Source organism: Myotis brandtii, unplaced genomic scaffold, assembly GCF_000412655.1.
Source record: "Myotis brandtii unplaced genomic scaffold, ASM41265v1 scaffold244, whole genome shotgun sequence".
Taxonomy (NCBI): Eukaryota; Metazoa; Chordata; class Mammalia; order Chiroptera; family Vespertilionidae; genus Myotis; species Myotis brandtii.
The window spans coordinates 2213767-2221243 of NW_005359225.1; the positions used below are offsets into that span (position 1 = coordinate 2213767).

At 53.7% G+C, this 7477-nt stretch overlaps 1 protein-coding gene across 1 annotated transcript in view; it reads left to right on the forward strand.

Annotated features, from left to right (window-relative positions):
- Positions 1–1196: 1196 nt before the first annotated feature.
- The window catches only part of GDPD5 (glycerophosphodiester phosphodiesterase domain containing 5), an 88242-nt gene continuing 81961 nt past the window's right edge, over positions 1197–7477 (forward strand). The window contains exon 1 of the mRNA XM_014540408.1: positions 1197–1266. The gene's annotated coding sequence lies outside the window, so the exon portion shown is untranslated. The remainder of the gene's footprint in view (positions 1267–7477) is intronic.

The following is a 7477-nucleotide window of genomic DNA, read 5'->3' on the forward strand; positions in this document are numbered from 1 at the left end:
TCCTTCCCTATAAGGAAGGAAGCTTGAATTTTGACCAGGAAATCTGGGAACATTCTCAGGCTTGCTCTCCGGTGCCACCTTCCTGGTCTCAGAGTCCTCTGGAACCTGCTTGGGGACCCTGGATTCTGACCCCCACCCCCACCCCAGGGCCAGGGTTGTGGGAGCTGGGACTCATTCCCTCTGGCTCTTTGTCTGGCCTCCCTTAGGCACAAAGGTGCAGTGAATAATTTATGGGTCCCCTCACACCGAGAGGCAGGCTCAGAGAAATTGCTCTGTGCCCAGATGAGCTTCTGAGCTCACCCCAGAGGAGGGGGTTGTTCCCGTTAGTGCTATATGAAGTCTTGGATGTGGGGGGAGGGAGGCAGGACAGGAAGAAAGTGACCTGTTATCAACCCGGACCCTCTCCAGTGGAAACCAGGCTAGCTGGGCTAGGGTCAAGCTGTGGGCCTCTGATTCCAATGGGTGATGAGAAATGGCAGGGAGAGGCCCATGACAATGAGTAACCCGGGAAGGCTTCATCAAGGAGGAAGGTGTCTGGGTTGGGGCTAGAGGCAAATTGGTGTAGAGAGCAGGGGTCCTGACATCAGCTGAAGGTTGAATCCTGGCTGTGCTACTTACTCACTGTGAGACCAAGCCAGACACCTGGCCCTGCCAGGCCTCCATTTGCTCCTCTGTAGAATTAGGGTTAGTTATGGGTGTCTGTGAGGCCACAGATATAAAGCACGTGGTACCATAGGTACTTAGTGAAAGGGTGCTTCATTGTGAACGTGAACCTTGGGGTGGGCTAATGGCAGGGGAGGTGGGATAGGGTAGAAGCAGAGAAGTGGGTTGAACTCTGAGGTCCTGATACTGGGTTTATGGTGTCAGTGAAGGGTGTGGAGAAGAGGGAGGGTAACCGGATGCCAGAGGGCCTTGAATGTCAGACAGAATTCACATTTCAGAAAGCAGTAGGGAGCCATAGCCAGCTTGGCTCAGTGGACAAAGTGACAGCCTGTAGACTGAAGTGTCCCGGGTTCAATTCTGGTGAAGGGCATGTACCTCGGGTGTAGGCTCAATCCCTGGCTGGTCCGGGCTCGTGCGGGAGGCAACCAATTGATGTGTCTCTCTCACCTTGATGTTTCTCTCTCTGTGTCTCTCCCCCTCCCTTCCACTCTTATCTAAAAAATCAATGGAAAAATATTCTCGGGTGAGGATTACAAAAGAAAAGAAAGAAAAAAAGGCATCATGGAGTGCCCACTCAGAACCCTCTGTGGCTCCTTTCGGTCTGTAAGTTGGGGACCAGTCTCCTTTGTTGCGTCTTCAAGGCCTTGCCCACTATAGCCACTGCATGGACCCTGGCTCATTGCTCATCACTGTCTCCCAAACACACCAGATGTAGCCTCATCACTGCGTCTATGCTTGTGGGGCTCCTCCTGTCGGAGCTGCCATCCCTGCCTCTTCTCTGCTCATCTCCCCATCTGTTGAGGCCCGACTCCAGTCATAAACATCCCTGGATTATCCAACCCACTGCTCACAGCCCTCTGAATCTTTACCACTTCATAGTAATAGTAATAAACAGTACCTACCATTGCACCACCTTTTACAGTTTGTAGAATGCATTCACATACTCATTAGTAACACTGTGATGATGATATTAACAGTAGCTACAGCTCTGAGTACTTATTATGAGCCAGACACTGCTAAGCGCTTTCCGGACACACTCATTCACAACTCGGGGAGGTGACTGCTGTGGTCTCCAGAAACGGGGGCTCAGAGTGGTGCATTGTCTTGCTCAAGGTCACACAGGTCAGACTGAGGGGCGTGAGGAGTCAAACCTGTGCTCCTATCTGGGACTAAACAGACAGCTTGACAGCTTTTAGAAGATAGCCCCGTCTCCTCAACTGGGGCCAAGTACCTTGAGAGCATACTTCGCATGTAAAAAGCTTGGAAATGAGCCTTCTTTTCAAAGCTAAGGAAGGAACCCTGGGCTGGGCACCCAGGGCCCCGGGCCCCGGACATGTGTGACATGTCGAATCAGCCTGGCTCCGTGGTCCCGTTCTCCCGCAGGTGAGTGGGGTGGTGTCCGAGCTCCCGGCGCTCCAGCTTCTGCAGTGTCCTTCGTGACCCTGGAGGCAGAGGAGACCACAGCATCAGGGCCAGAGGATGTGGTGTGCTGGGCGGCTGTGATTCTTGGCCTGGCTGCTGCCGGGACAGCAGGCTCTGTAGTTAGCTGCTGCCTTTCCCGAAGAAGGGTGGTGCCTTGTGCTGCTGGCGGCACGGTCATTAGCAGGGCAGAGAAGACCTTGCGAATTGGGAGCAGCTGGGCCAGGCCAGGTTGGCAGTGCCAGAGGCAGGCTGGCCCGGCCACAGTGGGGTCATTGGCGGGACAGCTGGCAGGGCAGCCGCTGCTCCTCCCTTTGCAGCCTCCAGGGCGGTGGCAAGTACCCACTGGGCACCAGAGCTCTGTAGGCTGAGGCCTGCCCTGGCTCCTGTTTCGGTGGTCCTGGGAGTGGAGCAGAGGAATCTAGCCAGGCCCCAAGGTGCCTCCTCCTAGAAGCTTGCAGGACTCCTCCCTCGCAAGTGGAATCCCACCCTCCTCCTCTGCAGATCCATAGCCCTCACTCACTGACTGTGGTCTGGGGATTGGGGCTGTGTAGGTCTGCTTTCCTTGCCAGCCAGTCAGAACTAGATTCTATGCCACCCCAACCCTCCCCTCCCCCCAGAGTGCCTAGCAGCATGCCTGGCACACAGTGGCAACCCCCTGGGCAGGGGAGACCATGTGAGTTGCCCCTTGAGCAAGTGGCTCCACCTTTCCACTTGTAAATGGGCCTGGTAATGGTAATAACAGTGTTGCAGGAGTGAAGTGGGGTGATGGGCGGAAGAGGCTGCATCAGCCTGAGTCCATTTGCCTGTCTTCTTGGTAGCCTTGTGAACAAGTGACTCAGTAGGAAGTTGATTGAAGTCTAGCTGGTGATGCCAGGAGGGGGGGTGTGCCAGGTGGCAGGGAGGACTTCCCAGAGGAGGACACTTCGCTGTTTGGGGAGGACTCTGTGTCAGGTGGAATTTATAGAGCTGCAATTCCCATCACCTTCCCGGCGAGCAGGTAGTTGAGAGAGATGAGGAAGGCTCTGAGCTGAGTTCAGGGCAGGGAGCAGGATGGCCAGGGGCCTGGTTATTCTCAGGCCTCAGCGGCAGGAATGACCCAGTTGGGAGGAGCCATCTGGGCCCAGCAGGCAGATGCTGGCAGAGCGAGTCCTTCCTTAAGCAGCATCCATTTTCGAGCGTTCTCTCTCTCTCTCTCTCTCATCGAAAATGTAACATTGGAGATTTTAGTCTGTTGGGGAAACAGACGTTAAACAAGTAAACACACAGATACAAAACTTCCAAATTGTAAAGAGTAAGCTCCTGAGGTGGGGCCAGTCCCATCGTTGTCTGTGGATGGTTGGTAGTCAAGGGTAATGCTCAAATCACAGGCCGAATGCACATACTAGCAAATGATTTAACCTCTCGGGCCCTCAGTTTCCCCATCTGTAAAATGGGACGATTAGAGCACCTGTTTCATAAGGCTGTGTTCAGCATTAAATGGATTATACATGTAAAGTGCTCAGAAAAATACGCAGCACTTATTAAGTACTCAGTGCATGTTAGCTGTCATTGGCTGTATCTCTGGCACCTAGCAGAGTGCCTGAAAGAGGACAGGTGCTTGGGAATGGGTATGGAATGAATCCCAGGTAAAGGGCCGCTGCTCTGTGCAGGGAAAGAAAGGATGGCCTGATCAGCAGAGAAGGACACAGAAACAAAGACAACACAGAATGTGGCAGGGACGGCCCTGGGCTGGGGTTGTGTCTAGTGCTGGATGGAGGACGTCGGGACAGGCTTCTGGGTGGTGGTGCTCCCAGTGCTGAGTTTGAAAGTGTCATTGAACACACACATGTGCACACAAGCACATGCACGCGCCCTGGCACTGCTGTGAGGCCAGCACTAGGAATGAGCTCAGAAGTGAATGGTTTCTGTCTCAGGGTAGCCATCTAGAGTAGAGCTTGGGAAGTCCTAGGTCTGCTGGTCTCCACAGGCCTCCCTTTCCCACCGCCTCACTCACGCTGTCTCGCCATCTGTGACATTCTGTTTGAGGGCATAAGGAAGGCAAGAAAGCAATTTGGGAGGAAGTGTGGGCCGAGATCTGAGACCAGATCTACAGAACAGAATAAACAGGCCTTGCTCCCTGGGCACACCCACCGGCAGAGGTGGTCTCCCAGCCTTAGTCCTGCAGCTGTTTAGCTTTGAATGAGAGGACTCTATTTTTTTTTAAATGTCATGAAGAATTCCTCTCACGCTCCCACCCAGGAGGCTCAAAGGAAAGTTTTCTTCTACTGACCAGGGAGCCAGGGCCCCCCCCCCACCCCAAGTATCTTAAAGGAGGTCACCCCAGAGGCACCCTGAAGTCAGGGTCCCTGACTGTGGGCCTTGAGGACATGACCTCAGCCCTTCTATTGTGCCTGTTTTTTGCCCGTCCTGTAACATGGAGTCAGTGTAGGAAAGTCCTTTTCTCCTTCAAGAGTGTGGGGTGGGGCACTTGTGGGATGAGAGAGGCTTCAGTGGGCACCTGTGCCCATGGCTCTCGGAGTTTGCCACACACATTAGAATCATGTTGGAAACTTTAAAAGTCCTTCCTGGGCCCCACCCCACAGTCCAGGGCAAGACCCGGGCAGCAGTCGTTTTGTAAAGTGCCCCAGGTGAGGTCAGTGGGCTGTCAGGAATGAGAACCACTGGCCGCACTGCATGCCTCCGCAGCTTCCCTCATGGGACCTGCCCATCCCGTGACAAGGAGCTCATTGCTTTCAGCTGCTCCCTCCTCCGTGGCTGTGCGTTCCCGGAGACCCCCCTGCCTGGGGAAACGGGGCGGTGGGAAGACTTTACAATCCTATACACTTGGGTCCCAACACCCCTCTGCTCTTTGCTTGGGTGTCTTCTTGGAGCCTCGGTGTCCTCATCTGGAAATAGGAGTAACAATAATCCCTTCCTGAGAGGGCCGCAGTGACCGAACAAGGCCACACACAGAAGCACTAGCGCGGTGCCTGAGGGTTCGCACTGTGCACTAGAAGGCAGAGACTGGCAGAGCCGGCAGCGCTCAGCCCCTGGACTCCCCCTGCAGGGCTCTTCCTCCTGCCCTAGCCACTGAGCCTGGAGTCTCAGAGATGCTGCTGGTGGTGGTGGTGGGGGGGGGGGGGGGAGGTAGGGAGCAACACCCAGTCTCGAGGCCCTTTCCTCCTGTCCCCCTTCCCTCTAAGAGATAAGACAAGACAGCAAGCATTTTGTTTTGCTTGGTTTTGTTTTAATGGCCAAAGAGTCAGGCTCTCCTTAACAATGAAGCCTTGTCTGAATCTGCTTGTTTTTCCAATTGGACACCCAACTGCACCGCCCGCTTGGGGCCCCCCAACCCCCCTATCCCCACCTGGAAGAATGTCAGAGGGTTTCTTTTTCATCGAGGGGAGGGGGCTGGGAGACACTGGAGGCCTCTGTCTGGCCCTCACCAATAATTGACCCCAATTAAATGAGCTACCTTTGTTGGAAGCTAGTTCGCAAAAACTAATTCAAGGTGGTTACCGGGATGGGCTTTGGAGGCAGAAAAACTCGTGTTTGAGTCTGGACTTTGTCTCTTTCTGGCAACCTGACCCTGGGCGAGTCCTTTCAGCTTTTTTAGCACCAGTCTTTTCTCCTGTAAAATGCATACGTGGGATGCACTTCCTTGGGTTGTTCTGAGAAGCAAATGCAGAGCTTGGTGTGTAAAGCTCAGTGCCTGCCGCATAGTGAGCCCTCAGACACTGTCCACGGTCTTCCTCGTTAGGAACTGAACTCTGCCCTGCCCCTCTCGTCACTGGCAAAGATCCTACTCCACGTGTGGGGTCAGGCCCAAGCTCAGGCTCAGACAGTGGCGGCCTGCATCCCTGCGAACTGCCCTGTAATCGCCTGCTCCATGCATCCTGTGATTAGAGCAGGCCCGAGGGCTGTTGGTGGTAGTGCTTGGTCTCCTCTCTCTGGCCCAGCCCAGGGTGCACTGTCAGGCCGTAGCGGGTAGCAGATGCACAGAGGAGAGTACAGCGCCGGGCCTAGCAGCCCCTGGGAGCAGTTATGGCCCAGGCCGAAGTGCACAGGGAGGAAGTGGTCAGCTCTATGGACAGGGGCTGTGGTCTGCAGTCAGGGAATCAGTCAGCCCAGGAGAACTATCGGGAGCATAAAACCTCAACTATTTTTCTTCCTTACTCCAGCCTCCCACTGGGCCTTCCCACTGGGTGAACCTACTCAGAAGCCAGAGGCATGGAGCCCAAATCATTCCACTGAGAGCAGCTTCCAGGTCCCCAAGCCGGACGGAGAGTGGATCTGGGAAGGCAGACAGGAGACATTTCTCACTCTGATGGTCAAAAGCCCTGGTCTCACCCTCCATAGGATGCAGTTTAAGGGTCTGTTGTTACCTGGGTGTTCCTCTTATGCCCCCACCCCAAAGACAAGCCAAAGCGTTCCAACTGCCACAGCCCTCTCAGGGAGAGGCGTTCTGGGGTAGCCAGCCTTCCATCTCTGTCTCTCCAGAGGTGCCTTAGCACCCCTTCGAGATTGGCACCCAGGTCCCCGCCCACTGTGCCCATCACTTCATCCGGCTCTGCCACCACTGGTCCTCAGAGGCCCTGGCTGTCAGTTTTCTCCAGCCCGATCACCTGAACAACTGTGTCTCTGTCCCTCTTAGGCCGTGTGGAGCAGTGGTTCTGAAAATAGACTTTCTCCTGAAATCCTGGCTCCGCCGTAATATGGCTGGGGAACTACACGTGTGCCCCTTAATCTGTCTGTGCCTGGGTTTCCTCATCTTTGAAGTAGAGATAACATAGAGCAGCGGTGTTGTAAAGATTAAATGGATGTGCCCTAGCCAGTTTGTTCTCAGTGGATAGGCCTGGGGACTGAAGGGTCCCAGGTTCGATTCCGGTCAAGAGCACATGCCTGGGTTGCGGGCTTGATCCCCAGTGGGGGGCATGCAGAAGGCAGCCAATCAATGATTCTCTCTCATCTTTGATGTTTCTATCTCTCCCTTTCCCTTCCTCTCTGAAATCAATAAAAATATATTTTAAAAAAGATTAAATGAATGAATTAACATAAAGTGCTTAGGATGGTGCCTGGTGAGCAGGAAGTGCCCAGTAAGTGACAGCCTTCAATCATCACAAATGATGCAGGCAGAACCCAGAACACAGTGTGGCTGGACCCTTAGTAAGAGGATGGGAACTGTCACCACCCTTAGTCTAGGCCAGTGATGGCGAACCTATGACACGCGTGTCAGAGGTGACACGTGAACTCATTTTTTTGGTTGGTTTTTCTTTGTTAAATGGCATTTAAATATATAAAATAAATATCAAAAATATAAGTCTTTGTTTTACTATGGTTGCAAATATCAAAAAATTTCTATATGTGACACGGCACCAGAGTTAAGTTAGGGTTTTCCAAAATGCTGACACGC